Raw genomic sequence first — 12,821 nt, 5'->3', positions numbered from 1 at the left:
AATTTTTTTTTATTTATTAAAGTTGTAATTACCCATAATTTTAATTCAAATATAAATAGAGAAGGATATAGAAAACATTAAACAAACTGACGTGAAAGAAAATTAAGGTTCAAATCCTTCGCTCAATATAAAACCACATTCTCATTTATTCTAACTTGCCAAATATAACACTTGTTGAGATTCGCTTCCTTAAAAATGTCTGGGTACCGTACTTTGATTAAGTATATCAGTAAAATACAAGGAAAATGATTTTCATATAATTTTCTTGCATCTAATTTTTTTAGTAGAATAGATTGGAAAATTCAAAATCTTCATAAACCCACTAATTTCCAATAATTTAAAGTTCTACACAAAGTTTTATTGAATAAGACACAAATTAACCCTTGAATGAGTTTGTCAAAAGTCATAAATTCTGATCAACGTCCAAGCATCAAATTATTAATTAGTTTTTATTTAATAATTTTGATGTAATTTTAATAATTTATCATTTATATGACATTTAAGTAGGGATAATTTTATTACTCTACTATGAGGCATTAGGGTTTTTTTTTTTTTTTTAATTGGGAGACTATTTAAAGTTTGGCAATTAGGTTGTTTAAAGATTTTTATTTATTTATTTATTTATTGAAATTGAAATTTTCCTCTATGATGATGATGGAGATTCATCACCAACCTTTGCAATACTTGATATAGGGTTGCATGCTTGAGCATTTAGGTAAGTCTAATCATCTTGCTTGTGGAATATTCAAACCTCTACTAGAGGATTAATTTTCCTTATCTGTTGGTCTTTGATAAAAATGTAATCCAATTCTAGTTTTTCCCTTTAACTTGGCATCAATTGATTTAGGAGTTTTAGAATTTGAGGGGTTCAATAATTGGGGTCCTGATTTTCAATTCCTAGGATTTTCATATCATTTCGTATCAGAGTCTAGGCTCTAGATTGGGTATATGTTTTCTTTTTGATGGATTTCTTTGTTGAATTTATTTTTTCAATAGGAATATGGTTTCTATTGTGTTGTTACTTTGAAAAGAAAAAAATGGATCAAAATATTAGTTTAATTTATTGCTAAAATTTGAGATTGAAATTGAGTTGTAAAAAAAATTGAAATCGTTGGCGAAGAGAAAAAAGGAAATTCAAAGAGATGGTGTGAACTGAAAAGGGGACGAAAAAAAATTGGAATGTGCGATTGACGGTGATTTTAGAAATAATTTTTTTTTAAAAAAGAAGGAATTTGAAGAGGTTGGCCGCAGATTGTAAATTCGAATAAAAAAAAAGTCAATGTGACGTCCCGAAAATTTTAAGATAAATTCAATTTTCTTTATCTTGAGTTAACTGGGAATGTTGTCCTTTTTTTAGTTTCAAATTAGAATTTAATTATTGGGTTAAGAGAAAAATTCAATTTAAATATATATGGTTAAAAAATTTAGAGATTTGAACTTAAGTTAGTCGTGGATTTGTTTAATGAGGGTTGTTATTTTAATTAGGGAATTACGGAGTTTTAAGAGGAAGAGAAAGTATATATATATATTTATATTGGAAGTTAGGATTAATGAATAGGGAAACTTTGCTTATAAATATTTATATTTAGGGGCTCCTCGTAAAGCATGCAAAGAAAAAAGAGGTTTCCTTCTTCTCCTTCTTCTTCGTGTGGCCGTGGAGACCCCCTGGTTTTTCTTTAGCCGTCGCTCGCCTGCTCAGACCGTCGACGCTGCCGCTCGCCTACTCAAACCATCGACGTCGCCGCTCGCCTACTCAGGTCGCGTCATTGCCAAATTCAACACCGTCATTCGTCCGCCTGGTCACGTTACCACCAACACTCGACGAGGTTTTACTCACCGGAGTTGGTCACACTAGATCTGGGTCGTCGCCACCATCAGTTCAATGCCATCGCTACTGGAGTGTTGTGTTCTCGCTGGAGTATAATTTGGGGTAAGATTGCACCATCTTTAATTAGTTTTCTTGGTGAGTTTTATAAGTTTTTTATGGAGTTTTTGGGTAGAGGTTGAGTACCCATGAAGTTTTTGGACTAAACTTACTTTACCCTATAATGTTAGTTTTAGATTTGAGTTTTGAGCAGAGTTTCTCTATTGTTCAGCAGAGTTTAAATTGTTCCGTCAAATTCTAAGTAAGTGTTTAAGGTTTCAAAGATCTTTAGGGTTGGTTTAGTTGCTGCAAGTTTATTCTAAATTCCTATTGTTGGTCTGTGCATATGGTAGAATTGAATTTGGAGGATTGGAATTAATTTTGGATCAAGTCACGTTTTAGGTAAATGGTTTAAGAGTAGTTAAGATAAAGCGTGATGTGGACTTATGCTCTATGGGGTGAAACTAACTATGATTTATGTTTTAGGCTTTGGTTCAAGAAGTTTCATAAACAAAGGGACAAAATTTCTTGGATTTATATTAAGGTAAGTGATTTACTACCAGTTTGCTTTTGAATCCCAAGTTAATGTTAAGCTTTGAGTACGTTGAATGCATGCTTCTATTTTGATGGAATGATTTCCTACGATTTGACTGATGGATGGATTTTTGGTAGTGTTCTAAAAACCTATGACCATGTTATTAAGGTTGGGAATGGATGATGCATAATCTGGATGTCCAATGTTGCATGATTAAACTAATGGTGATTGTTAGTGTTCTTATAAGACTATATACATTGTATATTTCTGAACCTTCGGGTCCACATCTTACGACCATGTTTCGGTGTCCCTATGGGATCACCACTTATGCTTATGATTTTGACCCTCCGGATCACTACTTATGAAAGCGTGCCTCCAGGTTCAACCTTTATGCTTATGGAAGATTGAGAGGGGCCAATAGTGAGTCATTTATTGGGTATTTTTATACTTATTTTTTTCTCTCCATGTTTTTCCGGTATTGAAAAGACCGGATGGCGAATGACAAGAAGAATCCGTGACCCGACCGTAGGGACCTGACATCGCTTCCGCACTTCTTTCTTTTAAAAATTAACATGTCTTAGTTTAAGAGCCAAGCATCAAAGACTCTTTGGTCGATTTATTTAATCATTTGTTAATTTATTTAATTAATTAATTAATTCTAAATTAGAATTAGAGGTACTCTTAACAATGAATTTATGTTTTTTCCTTTTCGGAGTTTATTTAATAAAGTCAATTTTGATTCTTTCACCCAAATTTATAAAAGACCTATTTTCAAGTTATGCATGTATATAGTAATGCCCTCCCATAAATCTTAAAGAGTCGGGTCGTTATAATTGGTATCAGAGCCAGAGTTTTTAGGTTCTATAGACCGACTTATTATGTAAGTCGAGGTTATCCCCTAAGTTACTAATGGATTCTTCGTTATCGCCAGGTACGTCCTTTAAGGAAAATTCCTTAGGATTAGATGCATAAAACTTTACTGAATTATAGATGCAAAACCCAGAAGTACATACCCATCTGTACTGACGACCTCCTGTTACTTATTGACCCTTATGGGTCAACCTGGCAAAGAGCTAGAGCAAGAAGCGGAACCCAAAATTCGACTGTATCCCTGCAAGTACATACACCCCCAAAGATCTTGGCCGAGTACACTACCATAGCCACAACAATTGGAGAAGTTGTTACAAAGGTTGTGATGGGGCAACTAAAGGACATTGTGGTAGAACAGATAGCTCAGCATGAGCATACATCGCCCCCGTAGGTTACGACGCCACAAGTTCATAATCAAGATCAGGCATCAAACCAAGTTGTGGCAGGTCTTTCAGTAGAGGCTAGATGCCTACGAGATTTTAAGAAATATGATCCCTTGACATTCGATGGGTCACTGAAGGACCCTATTAAGGCGAAGTTGTGGTTGTCTTCCGTAAAAGATATTTTTCGGTATATGAAGTGCTCCGAAGAACAGAAACTGCAGTATGCCACATTTTTACTCGTCGATAATGCCAAACTCTACAAATGTTCTACAGAGAGGATGATAGATGTTAACAAGGGATAGATAACGTGGGACCAATTCAAGGAACGATTCTATGAAAAGTAATTCTCCGCCCACGTGAGGTATAACAAGCAGGCCGAATTTATGAATCTAAAGCAAGGGACCATGACTATGGAAGAGTATGAGGAGAATTTTAGTAAGCTGTCTTGTTTCACCCCTGACTTGGTGTCCACTGAAGTAAAGAGGGCTGAGAGATTTGTTCAGGGACTTTGAGATGAGATGTGAGGCATCGTACAAGTATTTGAGGTGACTACCTACACAACAACATTCCATACGACAGTATGAGCAGGTTGCCCATTAGATTTTGAGTTTCTAAAGTCTCTAGTAGTAGAATCCAACTCGGGTCAGAAGAGAAAAGCAAACCAGAGAGCTCTAGAGCCTCCACAAAAGAGCCAGAACACAGATAGGCCACTAAGACATACAAGCAACAAGCTTCTGATTTAGGAACGGTTTGGAGGGACAAGCCCATGTGCAAATCGTGTGGGAAGCGTCATTGAGGGCATTGTTTGATTGGTACAAGAACTTGCTTTAGGTGTAAGCAAGTAGGACACACGGTCGACCAATGCCCTAATGGTAGTACTGGAGGTGGTAGGGGTTAGCCCCTGAGCTCACAGCACCGAAGTTCAATCAAACAGCAATAGCAGAGTTGAGTTTATGCTACAACTCGACGAGAGACAGATAAGTCATACTCCGTGGTGATAGATATACAACCTATTTTGGAATATTATGCTCTTGTATTGTTTGACTCATGATTAACGCATTCGTTTATATCATGTGTTTGTGAAGCATGCTAAAATAGAATTAGAGCCATTGCGATATGTATTGTTAGTTTCTACTCCATTTGGAGATGTTATTCACGTGACTAAGAGGGTATAAGCATATCAGCTAGTAATAGCAGAACGTATGTTAGATGTAACCTTGTTTGTCCTGGATATGTCGAATTTCGATGTTATATTAGGCATGGATTGGTTGGCTACCAACCATGCCATTATAGAGTGTTTTCGCAAAGAAACTATCTTTAGCACCTCTACGAAAGCCAGTTTTAAGTTCAGATGAGCCAAGATTGAGTCTCTTCCTAAGGTGGTCTTGTTGGGTTGAATGTCCTAAAACTCGTAGTTTGTACAGTTAAACATTCGACATTTATTCAATAAAGTTGTTATTGAATTTTGTAAATTGCATTTGTAAAGACTAAATCCAATAAACTAAAATTCATAGCTACTATATGCATACTTGAACTTTATATGGAGACATAAAGATGGATCAAGTTTAAGTAAATAGCCAAAATGGTCTATAGTATATGAATGAGGTTGGGTGTCTTATTCTGGTAACACTATTGAATGTGACCCACTTTGTAATTGTTACAATGAGTTATAAAGTGCTACAAAAGAAATGATCCTGATTCGTTCATGTGGTGACATGAAGAGTGGAGGCGTCCTTTGCATAAGATCAGACCAAAAAATAAATCGCTCTTATTTTATAATGTTGTTTACTGTGTAAAACTGACTATTTCATAGCGATGACCTAGGTAACTTGACCTTAATCCTGAGCTAACTATGAACTCCTATTTATTCGGGATTATCCTTAGATTTTCATAGGTGGGGGTTGGCTCAACAACGTCGGCTCAATAAACCTCCCATTTTAGGGGTAAAACCGGATAGATAGCTGGAGACATAAGGTGCAAGGTGGAATTCACTCCTACCTGCTTTCAGGGATAGTAGAGAGGTTGTTCCCTCAAGTGCTGATTCCAGGTCTTGAACAAGGCACCCCATTCTCTCATTGGCTTGAGAGGGATTTTGTTTGTTGATTGGATCACAAACAAATTGTTCATTAGAGGATCAATGGAACTTATGGAACAAGGAACAAGAGGTAATCTCTGGGGTAAAATAGTCATTTGACCAAGTCCTTACTGCGAACAATCTGTGAAGGGTTAACTTACTAATCATGGTTATATCGAGTGGACATAATATATCCACAGTGAGGGGAGTGCAACTATTAATGAATGACCCAGTAGTTAACGAATGAGGGTTAATTCGGTGTAAAAAGTTCAGCCAATTAATCTCGGATCATTAGAGTCCATGATCTGTAGGTCCATTAAGTTCCCTTACTAGCTCAAAAACGAAATTATCCTTAGAATAGCGTGATAAGTTAATTCAAATCGTTCAAATTTGAATTAAGAAAATTAGTAATATATGTGATATAATTACACGTTTAATTTTGGAATTAAACGAAATTTCAGAATCAGATAATATTTAATATGATTTAAATATTAAATTCATGAATAGAGATTCATGATAAGTGAAATTGATGTTTAATTTAATGTTTGGTATTAAATTTATAAAATTAATTAAAATTTTTAATAATTATTTATTATTAATTTTATTTAAAAAAATAATTATTGAATTATTTTTTGTAAAATTAATAAAGTTTCAATTTTAATTAAAATAATTAAAATTGAAAAGTAATTTTTTATTTTGAAATAGTTTAAAAATTGAAAATGGAAAATTCCAAAAGTGGGATTTTCCCACTTTCAATTTAAGTAGCTTATTCACTCTTCCACTTCAAAATTTTAGCTCAATTCCAAGGAGGAGCTGGAATCACTTCATGTAATCAGTTTGCATGAAGGTCATGTAATAAATCACTCAGTTTTTTAGTGGATTTGATCATGCAACTACTGAATGGCCGAAGGTCTTGAGGGTGAAGAAGAGTTTTTCACCAAGCTAAAAAAACTAGTCACCTTCTTCACAAAATTGCCTAAATTCTAGCTCATTTTAAGTCCCACGACTCAATCTAAGGCTCCTAAAGGATAGTAGGAAAGCTTAAGTGGTGGTCCACAACAATAATTAGAGGAAATTGTAGTTGAATTTCATGTTTTAAAAGGATCTTCAAAGGTATGTATTGAAACCTTCTTGATACCCTATGAACTTACTTAATTTGATGTCAAAATTGAAGAATTAGAATGCTAAATGATCCTATTTTCTTCCATTGTGTATTTTCAGAAACTAACAATTGGTATCAAAGCATCATTTAAGCATTCAATTCGATTTAATGTTAGTTTGGTGGGTGTTTTTCATAAGTTATATAAAATGGTAAACTAATGTAGTTTTTTTTAGTTTTGGCATTAAATTCTCTTCAATTATGTTGTAATTTTTGTAACTGGCTCTTAATTGATGGGCTTTAATGTGTGCTTAAAAGTCTGTAATTCGATTGGAGTCATTAGAGTTTAAATTAGGATGTAATTGAAGAAAGAAGCAGTAGAGGTCAACAACAGAAAACTGAAGTTTTAGTCACTGCCTCGCAGCGTCGTGACGCTGTGCTTGGAGCGTCACAATGTTGTTTTTCGTTCCAACCCAGAATCGTGAAGAACATTTAGCGGCATTGCAACACTAGGATGCAGTGTTACGACGTTGTTCATCCCAGCCTAGCATGCACGCGCGAGTCCAAACTGGTGGTCCAAGTGGACCGGTCCAGACGGTTCGGTGCAAGGAGGTCTAATTCGACCTGATTAAGCATCATTCAGCCCAATTTTAAGCACTGGAGGTCCGGTTCAAGAGGTTTGGGTCTGGTTCCAGGCAGTTCGAGTGGTCTATAAGTTTTTTTTAGCCAAATTTTGTTGTTTTATGTAATAATTAGACCTTCGTTTGCTTGAGAATGTCAAAACTAAACCATATTTTATGTTTATTTATTTATGCATGTGATATATGTTATAATTAAATAAATATTGTATGTGCATATTGTATGTCATATAGATTTAAAATCCCACCATAGGAAGCATGTTACATACATTGAAAGTATATGTTATAATATATAGTATGCATGTTTAGAGTTTCAATTGTTCTAATATATGTGATATATTAAATCATGAGATATCTGATATATGTTATGGAAGCAAAGCATGTCTAAAGTTTTATAAATTGTTATAAAATTGGGTTAGACATTTAAAATCCATAATAAAGATAAGTTGCATACTCACTTAGGTTAACCACTTGTTTTAATAGTTAAAATAAGTTGTTATCTTATAAAACTTGAGTTATAAACTCAACTGATATATAATACTGTCTAAGGCTAGGGTATTTAAGTTGACATATGGAAAACCTCCTACCTAGGGATTCTACCCTAATAATTGAGCGTTGTTAGCCGGTTTTATAAGCACATGTGAGCGGTATAAGGTTTTAAAGTTGGTTTATCACCTAGACATCGTAAGTTAAATCCAAATATAATCATTATACTTGGATAAACACTTAGACTTAGATTGTTTAATTAGCCAAAACAAACCTAAGTAAACATATACCCAAAAAAATGTTAGAACACTTAAGTGGAAGATTAATAACATATAGGATATGTTGTTCTTAGCTCTTACGTCTCTAAGAGTTCACACCGTGAGATCCGTGCAAACGCTTCGTGTCACCCTAGATGTGACCTCCATTCAGAAAGTGTCATCCTAGAAGTGACCTCCATTCGGAAAGTGTTTGTATAGGTCAAGATCAAGGTGAATGGGGGAAGTAGTTCATAGTAAGTTGATGAAGGAAATGTATCAACGTATCCTGCCATCTCTTCCGTCGGTTTGGACCGTGAGATTCCTATGTTGCACTTGCTTGTTAGCTTTATGCGACCCTTGCTAGTCGTTTAACAACGGCTATCCCCTCGAAAATTTGTAACATAAGATTCGGAACAACTCAAACTCCAAAATGGAAAGAATTTCTTAGATCCATTCCCAACCTTGACTCTCCAATTCGGTAGCATCATTGGGGCCGACCTCTGAAGTCTGAAATTGGAGGGTTACACTTAAAGAATTACTAAGTGTTAGTAGTTTTTGACTAAAAACGGTAACTAAATGACTATAGAAATAAGAGTTATTCTGGAGTTGCAAGAGTTGCTTGACAAGGGTTCTACATGTTTGAATGTGTCACCATGGGGTGCACGAGTGCTATTCGTGAAGAAAAGGGATGGTTTGTTATGCCTATGCATAGACTATAGAAACTTGAACAAGGTAACCATCAAGAAAAAGTATCCTCTCCTCAAAACTGATGACTTATTTGATCAGTTACAGAGATCTACAATTTTCTCTAAAATTGACCTCTGGTCAAGTTACCACCAACTAAGGATAAAGAACGATGATATCCTTAAGATTGCATTCCATTATAGATATGGACATTACAAGTTCATTGTAATGTCGCTTGGTTTGACCAATACTCCAATGATGTTCATGAACCTGATGAACAGAGTGTTCAAGGATTTCCTTGACATCTTTGTGATAGGTTTCATCGACGATATCTTGGTTTATTCCAAGGCAGAGGCGAAGAATGAGAAACATTTTCGAAAGGTTTTAGAAATTCTGTGAGAGAACAAGTTGTATGTTAAGTTCTCCAAGTCTAAATTCTGGCTACCTGAAATGTCTTTTCTGAGGCATATGGTATCAAAGCTAGAGTTTTTGTGGACCCATCAAAGATTGAGGCAGTTATGAGTTGGCTTCATCCTACGACAGTTAGTGAACTGCGCAGTTTTTTGGGTTTACTTGGTTATTACCGCCGGTTTGCAAAGAATTTCTCTCGCATAACCACTCATTTAACTTAGTTGACCAGAAAGGGAGCTCTTTTATTTGGAGTAAAGCTTGTGAGGACAGTTTTCAGAATCTCAAGCTTGTGACTGTATCGAATCTTATAGTACCAGTTGGTTTAGGAAGTTTTGTAGTTTATAATGAAGCTTATAAGAATTGGCTGGGATGTGTGCTTATGCAACACGATAAAGTGGTTGCTTATGCCTCCCGTCAGTTGAAGAACCATGCATGAAACTATCCTACTCATGATTTAGAGCTAGCGACTTTGTTTTTTGCTTTAAAGATCTAGAGACACTATTTATACAGGGAGAAGATATAGATTTTCACAAATCATAAGAGTTTGAAATTCTTCTTTCACTCAGAAGAAGTTAAATATGAGACAGTGTAGATGGCTCGAGTTAGTGAAAGATTATGATTGTGAGATTTTGAATCATCCAGGCAAGGTAAATGTGGTAACAGATGCTCTCAGTAGAAAGACAGCTCATTTAGCAGCCTTAACTACCAAACAGACACAACTATGTAATGATTTTGAACGAGCTGAAATTGCAGTGGCAATGGGCACAACTACCACAGTTGATAGTACAACTGACCTTGAGACAGAGAATCATTGATGCACAACAAGGCGATTCTTACCTTGTTAAGAAATTTTGCTAGGTGGAGTTAGGTCGAGATAGTAAATTTTCAGCATCCTAGGATCATGGTCTCCTTTATCAGGGACGTTTGTGCGTACCTGTAGACAGTGATCTTAAGAATGAATTGTTGACAAAAGTTCATAGTTCCACATTTTCGATACATCCCGACAGCACCAAGATGGATCAAGACTTGAAACGGTACTACTTGTGGTTTGATATGAAAAGAAAGATAGTTGAGTTTGTTGGCAAATGTTTGGTGTGCCAATAGGTGAAGACCCCAAGATAGAAACCAACACGCTTGTTTCAACCCTTGAACGTACCAGAATGGAAGTGGGGGAATGTGTCAATGGATTTCATTGTGGGTTTACCAAAGACAGCAAGAGGCTATACAGTGATATGGGTTGTAGTGGACAGACTCACTAAGCTAGTGCACTTTATTCCAGGGTGGTCTACGTTTTCAGTGAATAAGTGGGTGCAGTTGTATATGACGGAGGTAGTGAGATTGCATGGGGTGATTGTGTCTATCGTATCTAATAGAGACTCTCATTTTACATCTAGCTTTTGGAAGAGCCTTCAGACAACATTGGGTACTCAGTTAGATTTCAGCACAGCTTTCCACCCTCAGACTGGTAGTCTAACAGAGCATTTGAACCAAACATTGGAGGATATATTCCATGCATGTGCATTAGAATTTTCAGGGAGTTGGGATTCTCACCTACATTTGATGGAGTTTGCATATGATAATATTTATCAGGCTACTATTGTTATGTCGCCAAATAGCTCTGCTGATGTTAGGTGTAAAGACTTGGAATTTGAAGTGGATGATAAGATATTCTTGAAAATGGCACCTATGAAAGGTGTTCTAAGGTTTAGGAGAAAGGGGAAGTTGAGTCCACATTTCATTGGCCCATTTGAGATCTTGGAGCGAATTGGCCCTATAGCTTATTAGTTGACATTGCCACTGTCTCTTTCTACAATTTACAATATTTTTCATGTCTTGATGTTGATGAGGTATGTGACAGATCCATCCTATGTGATAGACTTCAAGTCCTTACAGTTGAATGAGAACTTAAGTTATGAAGAGAAACTAACACAAATCCTTGCAAGAGAAGTGAAAGTTTTGTGCAAGCGGGAGATAGCACTAGTGAAAGTTTTATGGTATAATCATAAGTTTGAGGAAGCAACATGGGAACGTAAGGACGAGATGAAATCAAAGTACCCAGAGCTCTTTCTGGATTAAAACTTTTGAAGACAAAAATTCTTAAGGAGGGAAGAATATGGCATCCCGAAATTTTTAAGGTAAATTCGATTTACTTTATCTTAGGTTAATTGGGAATATTGTTTTTTTTTTTTTTTTTTTTTTTTAGTTTAGGATTGGAATTTAAATATTGGGTTAAGAGAAAAATCCAATTTAAATATATATGGTAAAAAAAAATTGGAAATTTGGACTTAAGTTAGTTGTGGATTCTGTTTAATGAGGTTGTAATTTTAATTAGGGAATTATGGATTTTAAAAGGAAAATGAAAAATATATATATATGATATATTCATGTTGGAAGTTAGGGTTAAGGAAAAGGAAAATTTTTTTTATAAGTATTTATATTTAGGGACTCTTCGTAAAGCGTGCAAAGAAAAAAGGGGTTTCCTTCTTCTCCTTCTTCTTCGTGTGGCCGTTGAGATTCCCCTGGTTTTTCTTCAGTTTCCACTCACCTGCTCAGACTTTCGACACCGCTGCTCGCAGAAAATTTCACCAAATGACCCAAAATCCAAAAAAATTTCTACCAATAATCTCTTCCCAAAAACTTTTCTACCACTGACCTTTTCCCCATGCGAAATTTCAAAATTACCCCTAGTTTTCTTCAGCATTCAGACTGCACCACATTTCTTCTTCCTTCTACGATTTCTTCAGCCCTTCATTCAATGTGCATTCAATACACCACCAATACTCCACTAAAATATTTATTCCCAACTAATATTCTGAAGAGAATGGAAGGTCACTCTTATTATTCATTTTCTGTCGTCGAACTCCCCACAAAATTTTCTCATTGTTTTCTCATAACTTTCTCTCAGAGTTTTAGCCCAACATCTTCGGATTATTTCGTAGCTTTCTCTCATAGCTTTCATCGTCAGATTCAGTCCACATTTCTTCTTCCATCAACAGTTTTTTCAGTCCTTCATTCAATGTACGATTTCTTCTCCCATATAGCTTTCATAATAGGTGTCGTTTAGCATTAAATTACGAGACAATCGTTTATACATTACTATGCGATCGTTAATACATTCATATACGGTCGTACATTACTATGCGATCGTTTATACATTACTATGCAATCGTTTACTATGCGATCATGTGTAAATTACTACACAATCGTTCATAAATTACAATACGATCATATAGTAAATTATAAACGATCGTGTAATAAATTATACACGATCGTATAGTAAATTATAAATGATCGTGTAGTAATTTATACACGATCGTTTAGTAAATTATAAACAATCGTTTAGTAATATATACACAATTGTTAATACATCACTATGCGGTCGTTTATACATTACTATGCAATCATTTACGGCACGATCGTGTAGTAATTTATACACGATCACATAGTAATTTACAAACGATTGTGTACTAATTTATACAATACGATCGTTTATACATTGCTATGCAATCGTTTATACATT

This window comes from Benincasa hispida, chromosome 1, assembly GCF_027475165.1.
Source record: "Benincasa hispida cultivar pf3 chromosome 1, pf3_genome.v1.1, whole genome shotgun sequence".
Classification (NCBI taxonomy): Eukaryota; Viridiplantae; Streptophyta; class Magnoliopsida; order Cucurbitales; family Cucurbitaceae; genus Benincasa; species Benincasa hispida.
Note: the sequence above shows the minus strand (reverse complement) of the source record.